At 38.8% G+C, this 12,812-nt stretch overlaps 1 protein-coding gene across 1 annotated transcript in view; it reads right to left on the bottom strand.

Moving 5' to 3' along the window:
- The window catches only part of VMP1 (vacuole membrane protein 1), a 1,640,696-nt gene that overhangs the window by 683,734 nt on the left and 944,150 nt on the right, over positions 1-12,812 (bottom strand). The gene's annotated exons all lie outside the window — the stretch shown is intronic.

The raw sequence follows: 12,812 nt of genomic DNA, 5'->3' as shown, positions 1-12,812 counted from the left end.
TTTCTGGAGCTTTTCTCCCCGGGCCTCCACTGAAAATGGATACCTCATAACCCAGTCAGACTTTCCTGGTAAATAAATGCCAAATAATCAAATAAACACGATAAATCCAACCTTATATGTTATGTTTTCAATTCATTCAACTCTGTAATATTGGTTCTACTAGTCACTTTCACTTGCTCAGTGTTTGAACAGATATTTAATTTTTTTCATAGCAGCATCTATGCCTGAGTACTGCACAAGAACAAAATGCTGCTTTAACATGTATATAGAGACTATCCCTACATGGCAGGATGCGAGTCAGAACAGCATTCCACCATGCATTATAAATGTAAATTCAGCATTCTATATTCATATCTGCACATTTCAAGCTTCCCAAAGTTAGTATCTTTTAATGTGGTATGTTGGAAATGAAGACAGCTCTTTGAAGCAGTCAGTTAAAATTTTCCTAAAACCACAAATAGCATTAGATCCTTTAAGAAATTCATGTGCCTATCTCAGTATACTACTACAATAAAGTAAACTGTTGCACCCAAAAGATCACAACCTGACATTTTTACCTTTACTAGTGAAATGCATTACCTAAGAACAGTTTAGAATTCTATATACAATGAAGATTAAAAACACTAATCAATTGCAAAAAAAAAAAAAAACTTTGATCAATTGGCAGCTGATAACCAGCCTCTGACAACCCAAGGCTTGTAAATGGATCAGTACCCCCAGGACTGGTCATTACTATTTGATGGTAAACATTTTTCATTTATGAACCCTGATCATTCTTTTTATACTACACGGTCCCATGTGACAATGCACATGAGCACAAGGTAATGTGCAATACACCCTTGCTTTGGTGAGCACAAGTACCCACCAAAAAGATGCAGTTAGGGCCAAAGATGGAAAATCCTTTAATAAATAACCACATCTTGGCATTTCCCTATATCAACTTTTATCTATAATGGGAATGAATGATCACAAAGAATGGTGAGGAGGCATACAGTTAGTGTGCACTGGGGGCTAGAAAAAAAGTGCAACAAAAAATCTTTCACTCTGTGAAACGCACACTCAAGTTTATTTTTAATAATGTGACTTGTATATGTACAGTAAACTCTCAGTTAACCAGAACTCAAGCAAACATCACTCTCAAGCAACCAGCAAAAAAAAAAAAAAAATTGAATAAATACAGCATAACCTCTTAGAGCAGGAAATCCGGACAAAGGCCCAAAAATAAGGACAATTTTTACATATTGCTCTTCCAAACTTAGAAAGTTGACAGAATAATAGTTTTTGTATTAACACACATTTTCTGAAGAGTATAAAGTCTGAAACTCAAATGTATGTCATTATTTTCTGACTTCAATCCTCAATGATTTGCCATCCTCCCACATTCCAAAGACATATATATATATATATATACATATATATATATATATATATATATATATATATATATATATATATATATATATATATACATATATATATATATATATATATATATATATACATATATATATATATATATATATATATATATATATATATATATATATATATATATATATATATATATATATATATATATATATATATATATCTATACACACACACACACACACGCGCGAGTGCATGGCATGGAAGAGCAACCACAGCAGAACTAGCCCCCTGGCAGTGTGAACAATGGCTCTAGATAACGGTCACCATTCAGGTGAGCACCCCCCCCCCCCCCATGATGTGCAAAAATGGGAAAAAGATGTTGTGGATGGAATAGATAGTGTTCACAAAAATAATGAGTGTGACCGACTTCTCTGCAGTTTTAGCCCAGTTAAAGGTATGAAGAAGTCTAGCTTCTTTAAAAGCTGCCTCCAATAAAATTTTCTAGAAAGATATTTTCTAATATTTATAAGATTTCACTATGAAAAACAGACTTCCAAATGCCTGGAAAGGTAACCTGTCAATCACAAATAGTTGACAACACCAAGTAACCCAAAACACTGCACAGTACAACGATAACACAATGTTTTTGCAAGGGTATTAAGTTTGTACTTACCTTTACTTAAATAGGTTAACTCCATGGGTGTACAACCACAGTGACAGGAGAAACACCATGCATGGTTCAATACACAAGCCACAAGAATTGCAATCTTACAATCTCAATACCGTAATAGGAAATATGATCATAGAAATATAACAGTAAAAACAGGAATAGGAGAACAGCAGTCAAGGAGAAAGACATTAACCACATGAAGGGAAACCCATCTAAAAATGGACCTTCTTTGTTACTTTCAGTTAAACAAATATGTTCAAACTTTATAGTTAGGAGTGCAGTGTCATTAAAAAAGAAATGTGTTCTTCTAATTAAACTACTTTCCTAAGAGTGCAAATCAGCTCCATTATCAGATCCATATCATCTAGTCCTATCAGATCCCAAAATCTGATCTGAAGTTCAAAGAATCTCCCCAATAAGCTGTTTTAAGCTCAACCAGACATGGTATCCAGATTATTTACCACAAACATTCTCAGAATACATACCATCAGCATAAAATCAGGCTGGTGGTGGTGATGGGGAAACGTTTGAGGCTGTGATGCAGTTTGTTTTCATCTTAGATGATTGCACTTCCTGTTGCTCACACAGCATGTAATACACTCAGTGTGTGTGTGTGTGTGTGTGTGTGTGGGGGGGGGGGGGCTATGTGCACAATTATGTTTATATCTCACCATGACATTCCTCTGTGTTAATAAGAACCTTGTTCCCAAAAGGAACTTTATTCAAAACGATACAGACATCCAATTTCATATTAATACAGAAGTACTGGTCTGTTAGACTGAGATCCCACCTCTTAAATTTTATGACCTTCTCTGAAGGGGTAATGGCAGTTGATGGACTGACAATGCAGGCTGCTTACCTTTGTCTTTTGAAGAAATTCAACATTATTCTGCATAAGGAAATAAATGACAAATTAAATGTCAACCCAGGCTCTGCCCTAGGGATGCTTCCTTTTTGGATTATTTTTCTAAAATATAGACATGGTAAATGGGCTCTGGACAACCAAAAAATGTCAAGGAGTACAAACTGGCTAACAATTTGCTACAATAAAACAAGCTGATATTCGGTTCGGTGCAATACAATACACACATACCTGATGCAGCAGTAATGACTCAGCCTTTAGTATCAAAATATTTGTAATATCATGAGACATAGTACAAAGAATATATATTATTGGTTACAAAAAAGACAAACTACGGTCACAGAATAAACAGTCAAATCGTAATCAGGGTTTCATCACAACTCTGGGGAAAAAAAGTACAGATATATTTTTTAAGAATATATACAGTTCAAATGTGTACTACACTACTATTTATTTAAGAAAAGATCTGAGTCTTGTCACCTACAAGACATGGGTGCTGAAAACATCATGAACATAAATCCAACCATTTAAGGCTACTGGCCACTCGTGATAAGGCTTGTCCAATGTGGTGACTCCAGGAACAGAATAAATGCTAATAGAGAATGGAGTACTTAGTTTCAATCAAAATAGAATATTCCAGCTTGCTGCAACTCAAGGCTAGCACCTAAATTTGAAAACAGGGAAGGAAAGTAGGGGTGGAGTATGAACAAACCAAAAAAAATAGTGAGAGTGTTAAATTTGTTTAGCCTGGAACACCAAAAACAGAAAAGGGGGATATAGTAAATCCCAAACACCCTACCACTGAATCCGAGCAGAGATGGAAAAACTAAAAACTTAACTTTCTGGCAATGAATAGCAGTGCAGCTGGAGCCACAGCTAGTGTAGGACAGGCCTTCAAGACTACTAAAAACTTTCTTCTTTGTACAATGGAAGTACAAAGCTAAGGCTGGATTTGGGTCCTTAACTTTAATCATAATGTATGTCTGTATATGTGTATATATACTCATACAAACATGTATCTCTCAAAAACATACAAAGAAATACACACACTAGAGTGTCAGGAGTAATTTGTGACAAACGGGTACCAGTAAAAAGGAATTTCTACAAGATGGTAGTGAGACCAATGATGTTATATAGGTTGGAGATGGTGACACTGACAAAAAGACAGGAGTCAGAGATGGAGGTGGCAGAATTAAAGATGTTAAAATTTGCATTGGGTGTGATGAGGATGGACAGGATTAGAAATGAATATATTAGAGGGGGGTCAGCTCAGGTTGGACGGTTTGAAGACAAGGGCAGAGAGGCAAGATTGCATTGGTTTGAACATGTGCTGAGGAAGGATGCCAGGTATATTGGGAAAAGGATGCTAAGGATGGTGCTGCCAGGTAACAGGAGAAGAGGAAGGCCTAAGATAAGGTTTATTATGATGTGGTGAGAGAGGATATGCAGGTGGTTGGTGTGAAAGAGCAAGATGCAGAGGACAGAAAGAAATGAAAACAAATGATCCACTGTGGCAACCCCTAAACGGAGCAGCTGAAAGAAGACAACAACGAAGAACTCAGCTGCTGGAAGGTATGTTTTTTTTTTCTGGCCAATTCTGAAATTTTATGTTGCACTTGAAGGTTTACTTGTCCATTCTGGCTACAGTGTTTGGCAATCTAATCTACCATAAGACAGAATCATAAAAACTTAGGCATCTGAAAGTAGATGAAGTTATAACAACTTAGGTCTATAATTGATTAGCTGGTCATTCACAAGAGATCAGAATAAGAAAACTCCTAATCCTCACCACCAGTGAAGTCCCTCATGTCTTTGTCATGGAGGACTCTCCTTTTTGGTATATTTTTCTCATATGTCAGCAAAGATAAACCAAATATACTGATGCTGCAACATTGGGGATCCTGTCCTTTACCTCACTGACACCAACTGCTTTCAATGAGCACTTTGAACATTACACATAGATGGTGCGATATAAATGGCCTTGCCTTCAATGTAAAAAATGCAGTATTTGTTGTTTCACAAAAAACTACTACTACCTTTATACACTACAGATTAACAACAACTACAAGCTTACAAAATAGCACCTTGGAGTGCCTGCAGATGATGACCTTGCATTTGATAGTCACATACCTGCTACTACCTGCAAAGCATACAGAGCTGCCCATCCAGTCCTCTGTGGAACTGACAGCCATGCCAGACAGGTAATTGTCCCATTACATAGCTCTTATAAGACCAGTTACAGAATATGCACCCTATACCCACACACAACTTGGTGTAACTGAAGATGATACAAATATTCCACACAAGCACAACTGCAAGGCCTGAAGGCCTGTCTTACAGTCAAAGACTACAACTTTCTCTCTACTCTCTGCAGATTAACACCTTATTAAAGGAGACGTGCCTGACAGAGAGAGCATTAAGGGACCCCTCACTATCTGAAACACTGTGCGTTTAAAATAACCCCAGATATATGAACTCAACAGCTCACTAAGTCTCAGTAAAAATTTGTATCAACCATACAGTAAAGTATAACTACATATCCCAAAATTCACCATGTTTAAAACTATGAAAAACTCTCTCTCTCGCTTCAACACAGCTGTTCAATTCATACCTTCACCAAAGACCCAGGTGAACACATGGGCATACACAAGTTCAAGCATGGCATCTAGGGTTTAAGCTCCTCAAAGATCAATAGGCCTTCAAGCTTGTTCATCAAACCTATGAACCCATGTAATCAAATACAGATACAGCATGAATACTATGCTTTTATACGTCTAAAGCTTCTTTTTTATTTAACTTCGTAAAGGACACACAATTTAAATGTTACAGAAGGTTAAATGTGGCTTTACCTTTTATGTAAAGTTTTCTGTTATTTCCAAAGGGTGTGTTATGTCTAATGTACAGAAATTAATTCTTTAATCTCTTTCATATGCATCACAGATCAACCCATCCACTGGGGATGCACAAGCCAGTGCATTTCTTCGTGCCGGTCCCAAGCCCGGATAAATGGGGAGGGTTATGTCAGGAAGGGCATCCAGTGTAAAACCTCTGCCAAATAACATATGCGGACAACAATACAGATTTCCATACCGAATCGGTCAAGGCCCGGGTTAAGAATGACCACCACCAGTACTGTTAGCCAACGGGGTGCTGGCTGAAATTGGGCTACTGTTGGTTGAAGGAGAAGAGGAGAAGGAAGGCATGCCCGAAAGCAGAAAGAGAGGAGGAAGGCATGCCCGAAAGCAGAAAGAGAGGAGGAAGGTTAGGAGTGTAGTAGTGAGGGTAGGAACTTTGAATGTTGGCAGTAAGACTGGTATAGGGAGAGAGCTAGCTGATATGATGGAGAGAAGGAAGGTTGATATATTAATAGTGCAAGAGACCAGATGGAAGGGGAGTAAGGACAGATGTATAGGAGATGGTTTCAAATTGTTCTATCATGGTGTGAATGGGAGGAGAAATGGGGTAGGGGTTATCCTGAAGGAACAGTATGCCAAAAGTGTTTTGGAGGTGAAGAGAGTGTCGGATAGAGTAATGTTTATAAAGCTGGAAAATGACGGTGTAATGATGAATGTTGTTAGTGCATACAGTAAGTTGGTTGTGCAATGGATGAGAAAGAAAAATTATGGGGTGAGCTGGATGAAGTGGTGGCGAGTGTACCCAAGGGTGAGAGACTGGTGATTGGAGTGGACCTTCAATGGGCATATTGGTGAAGGGAAAAGAGGGGATGAGGAAGTGATGGGCAGGTATGGTGTTAAGGTGAGGAATGCAGAAGGTCAGATGGTAGTGGATTGTGCGAAAAGGATGGACATGGCTGTGGTGAATACGTATTTTAAGAAGAGGGAGGAGCATACTAGGATGTACAAGAGCGGAGGAAGATGCATACTATGCAGGAGGGCCAGTCTGAAGGAGATTGGAGACTGTAAAGTGGTGACAGGCAGCATTGAATGGTAGGCTGTAGGATGACGTTGGTGATCAAGAAGAGAAAGACAAGTGTGGGAGCAGTGCCAAGGATCAAATGGTGGAAGTTAAAAAAGGGTAATTGTGAGGTGGAGTTCAGGGAAAAGTTCAAACAGGCACTGGGGGGCAGTGAAGAGTTACCAAATAGCTGGGTAATTACAGCAGAGATGGTAAGGGAGACAGCTAGAAAAGTGCTTGGTGTGACATCTGGACAGTGGAAGGAGGACAAGGAGACCTGTTGGTGGAATGAGGAAGTACTGGAGAGTATAGAGAGGAAGAGGCTGGCGAAGAAGAAGTGGGATTGTCAGAGAGATGACGAACGTAGACAGGAGTATAAGGAGATGAGGAGCATGGCAAAGAGAGAGGTGACAAAGGCTAAGGATAAGGCATATGGAAAGTTGTATGAAAGGTTGGACACTAAAGAGGGTAAAAAGGACCTGTACTGATTGGCTAGACAGAGGGACCAAGCTGGGAAAGATGTGCAGCAGGTAAGGATGAAAAAGGATAGTGAGGGAAATGCACTCACAAGCAAGGAGAGTATGTTGAGCAGATGGAAAGAATACTGTGAGGAGTTGATGAATGAAGAGAATGAGAGAGAGAAGGCTGGATGATGTGGGGATAGTGAATCAGGAAGTGAAACAGATTAGCAAGGAGGAAGTAAGGATAGCTATGAAGAGGATGAAGAATGGAAAGGCTGTTGGTCCAGATGACATACCAGTGGAAGCATGGAGGTGCTTAGGAGAAATGGCAGTGGAGTTTTTAACAAGATTGTTTAATGAAATCTTGGAAAGTCAGAGGATGCCTGAGGAGTGGAGAAAAAGTGTTTTGGTACCTATTTTTAAGAATAAGGGTGATGTGCAGAACTGTAGTAACTACAGAGGGATAAAACTGATCAGTCGTAGCTTGAAGTTATGGGAAAGAGTGGTGGAAGCTAAGTTAAGAAGGGAGCTGATGATTACTGATTAGCAGTATGGTTTCATGCCAGGAAGGAGCACTACAGATACGATGTTTACTCTGAGAGTGTTCATGGAGAAATATAGAGGTTGGAAGGAGTTACATTGTGTCTTTGTAGACTTGGAGAAAGCATATGATAGGGTGCCTAGAGAGGAGTTGTGGCATTGTATGAGAAAGGCAGGAGTGGCACAGAACTATTTAAGAGTGGTACAGAATATGTACGAGGGTAGTGTGACAGTGGTGAAGTCTGCAGTGGGAGTGACAGATGCATTTAAAGTGGGATTACATCAAGGATCAGCTCTGAGCCCTTTCTTATTTGCAGTGGTGATGGACAGGTTGACAGATGAGATCAGACAGGAGGCCCCATGGTCTATGATGTTTGCAGATGACATTGTGATCTGTAGTGAGAGTAGGGACCAGGTTGAGGAGACCCTGGAGAGGTGGAGATATGCTCTAGAGAGGAGAGGAATGAAGGTCAGCAGGACTAAGACAGAATGTGTGTGTGTGAATGACAGGGAGGATAGAGGAATGGTGAGGATGCAGGGTGTAGAGTTGGCGACGGTTGATTAGTTTATGTACTTGGTATCAACAGTTCAGAGTAATGGTGATTGTGGAAGAGAGGTGGAGAAGAGAGTACCGGGCAGGGTGGAGTGGGTGGAGAAGAGTGTAAGGAGTGATTTGTGACAGACGGATACCAGTAAGAGTGAAAGGGAAGGTCTACAAGAGGGTAGTGAGACCAGCTATGTTGTATGGGTTGGAGACGGTGGCATTGACAAAAAGGCAGGAGTCAGAGCTGGTAGTGGCAGAGTTAAAGATGTTAAGATTTGCACTGGGTGTGACAAGGATGGACAGGATTAGGAATCAGTATATTAGAGGGTCAGCTCAGGTTGGAAAGTTTGGAGACAAAGTCAGAGAAGCGAGATTGTGTTGGTTTGGACATGTGCTGAAGAGGGAAACTGGGTATATTGGGAAAAGGATGCTAAGGATGGAGCTGCCAGGTAAGAGGAAAAGAGGAAGGCCTAAGATAAGGTTTATGGATGTGGTGAGAGAGGACATGCAGGTGGTTGGTGTGACAGAGCAATATGCTGAGGACAGGTGGTTGGTGTGACGGAGCAATATGCTGAGGACAGGAAGAAATGGAAACAGATGATCCACTGTGGGGACCCCTAACGTGAACAGCCGAAAGAGAAGAGAAAGAGGTATGCATCACTGACCAAAACTGTTCACCGACCATTACTACTTCATCCTTCTCTCTGTTATCTTGCCAGGATTGGTACATATAACTTTGTATTTACTAACTTTGTTTTACATATAATCCTATATAACCTGTTTCTGCCTGTAACCCTTTTGTGCTTAGTCTCACTTATCACACTTAATATTTGCATCTTTACTTTTATTTTCATATTTTACTCCAGTAGATACACTAGTATGTGGACTGTTCGGTTATGGCCTTAAAGACCGTCTTGTAGGCCAGTCCATCTACCTGCTCAAAGAAATAGATAAATAAAATCATACTCCCATTACATTTTCAGGCAGGCATCCTCTAAAACAAATACTCCCAGCTATGATTATATGAAGTAGGAAAGCCAAGCAGACACACACTTGTTATCATGAAGAAACTACTATTTCTACTATTTAAGGCAGCATACTTCTCTGATCTCAGTTACAGATGTCAGTGTTACACACACCAACACACATTTACATATATAATACATATACACATTTAACCTGAAATCAAGCTTCCCAACCTGCAGGGAAAAGCCACTACACAGATGAGTACCAACAGTTCCAGTCACAGGCTAGCATATACTATAAATCCTACCAAGCAATAGTTACAATGATCCTCAATCCTCGGTGAAGCTTGTAAATTCAGTTTGCTGACATCAATCTTCCAGTCAAACACATTGTTCTGTGGTAAAATCACAAGTTTAGTCTCCCCCCCCCCAGCTTTACAACAACCCAAACACATCTTCACCTCATTACATGTCATCTTACAAACCAGTATACTCACTATATCCGTCTTGCATCAAGTTAAACTGATAAACAAGCTGGGTTTTCAATTTAAGTTCAGTGCCTGCAGAACTAATTAATAGATCTGGACCGATCAGAGTCTGTTAGAGGTGCTCATAATTTGCGAGCTTACAGTTACATCAGAGTATGAAATACTGATGATGGTGGAAAGTGACGCAAACAACAACACTAAAGTATTAATACATACAAAGCTCTGTCCTCTCTGTAACCATGTGGCTTAGATAAGTGAAGTGGAATAATCACCATAAAAGGTGATGGGACAAATCTCCTCAACTCAGTCTTATACCTCCCCACATTACTCCAATGTCCCCAGAACATGCACTTGCACAAACCATCTTACAACATCCCAAAAATGCTCTTGAACACAGACCACTGTGTGCACAGTACATCCCCCATGGACACACAAAAAACCTCTCTCATTCAGCTGCTTGTCATGTCTGTGAAGAAGTGAGTGAATAATTTTGCTCATATGCTCAGTCGATGTCAGCTATCAGCTTCTACCCATAAATTAAAAACTATCACCCCCCCCCCCCCCCCCAGGTCTGTTACACACTAAGTATTAGCATTTTTTATCTGTCAGCTAATACAGCAATCAAACTAATGAATTAGTGATATCCTCTTAAGGATTTCGGTTTAAAAGCATTTGTTACAATCAATAGAGCAGGATCGCAGGAGGTAAAACAATCAACAGAAAAAAACTATTACAACACGACGATCCAGATTCCTTCAAATATCCTACGCAACAAAACCAGGAAGAATAAATAAATTTCATTGAAACAGCTATCAGTTGAGTGGACTGCACAATTTCCACAAGCATGAACTCAACACTGCACAATTTCTATTGCTCTTAAAATACAATTTATAATGCTACAGAACTGGTTTCAGGGTGGTTGCATCTTACAGATATAGAGTATCTGATGTTATCATATTGTACATCTTCAATTCATTTTCCAATTATTGCCTCAGAACTGAACAGGATCAGTCCACAGAAAGACAAGCACATGCACGCATGGACACAGACACACACACACACACACACACACACACACACACACACACACACACACACACACACACACACACACACACACACACACACACAGGCAATTTGAACAATCCCCACTTCACCTATCCACATCTTTAGGAAGTGAGACTAAACTAGAGGAAGGACATGCCAAAAGCTCACACGGACAACTGTTAGACACGTAGATTGCACTGCTGGTGACCACAGAGACTCAAATGATATGGGTTACTATTACTAACCTCTGCATCAGTGTGGTACATAGATTTTATTAAATGGATACATCTGTTAGGAACAAATTTACACTTTCCCAGCCACTGCACGAGTTTTGGACATGTTATGTGATTTGTTCAGAACCACGTGATTTCCATGATGATTACACGGGTATAAAATGCAAGTCTGAAGTAAACATCAAATTCTTAGTTTACTAGTTTAAGCAGACCCTCACATCGCTAACCAGCAGCTACACTACATCAGAATTTGTGAAAAAACATGGCTATAAAGACTACTCATAGCAATTAATACAGTAGGCTGCTACAAAATACTAACATTTTATAAAATCAACCTACATTTACCTACAATAGTGCTAGTGAAACAAATGCAATTCAATGATTATATGTCAGACATCAATTAAACAGACTTGCTTCCTTCCTTCCTCAGGCTGAATAAACTACACATTTCTTTAAATTTAAATAGCTATTCCAGGATTCTGAGATTGGTCAGTGTCTTAACGACATGAGTCATATTTCCAGCAAACTAGGACAATACTGCAGACAAAACAAAGCAAAGCAAACAGTAAGGTCATCAAAATAGAGTAAAAAAATCCACCACAACACACAAGGTGCATGTTGTGTAATAATGTAAACTGAAAAATATTTATTGCATGCCAACATGCAGTGACATGGAATTAAAACTGATTTATATATATATATATATATATATATATATATATATATATATATACATATACATACATATTTTTTTTTACTTATTCAGATAAAACAGAAAAAAACTACAATAAATTCTACAGATATTTATTAATGCAGTTACTTATTACTTAGAAAAATATTCGAGCAACACTTGTTCAGTGACACACAATGTGACATATCAAATTATAAAGCCCAGGCTGCTTTTTCAAAATATATTTAACAATTTCTGACAGAATGTGTGCATTCTCTTACAGATGCGAGCACACATATGTACACACCTAAATGCCCACAATGTTGTTCAAACATTTCAGGTTCTTTTCTGCAATAAAATTCATTAGCACATAAGGAAATCTTCAGATACATATGTATGCCAAGTCAATGGAATAGATTAAAATTCATCATTTAGGTTACATAAGTGATACAGAGACGCACTAAATAAAACCATTCTTAAAACTGATATCAGAAGCAATTGTAGATTTTTTACACATTTCTTGTTTTGTTTATATTGAGAAGAAAAGTCTGCATCCTCTGTCTCATTCTGTTTCCTACTTGCACAGAATTACTTAACATGACAGCATAGCTGAAGTGGTGGTGCATTGGTAATGATGACCATACAAGAATGTGAATGGTCCCATAGACCCAGGTTCAAAAATCACAGCTGTATATTGCCCAGTGTGTATGGCACATGTTGTTAATATGGGGGGTGGTGGCTGCAATAATTGTTATGGTCTTCATCGCACAGATAAAAGGTACAAAGTTTGATTTTGACCTCTAGTATCTGGCTAGGCTTGTAATAGGCTGCAGACTGATTGCCTAGTATTTGCCTATAACAGTACAGGCAATGTGCACCTATTAAAAAAACTCTCAAAAATACAACAAAATCAACTCATTAATCATAAAAATTATGTTCCTATTAGTAAAGTAATCTGTTCAGACATAAGGTATCACTTAAAACCATGATTAAAATATCAACTACCCCAGGCTAATAAGATATTAGTCAAAACGCCCATACTAGTG

The sequence above is a fragment of the Protopterus annectens genome, chromosome 13.part0, assembly GCF_019279795.1.
Source record: "Protopterus annectens isolate FY-2018-M chromosome 13.part0, PAN1.0, whole genome shotgun sequence".
Lineage (NCBI taxonomy): Eukaryota > Metazoa > Chordata > Ceratodontiformes > Protopteridae > Protopterus > Protopterus annectens.
The sequence above is the reverse complement of the archived record's forward strand: the minus strand, read 5'-3'. Positions and strand labels throughout refer to the sequence as shown.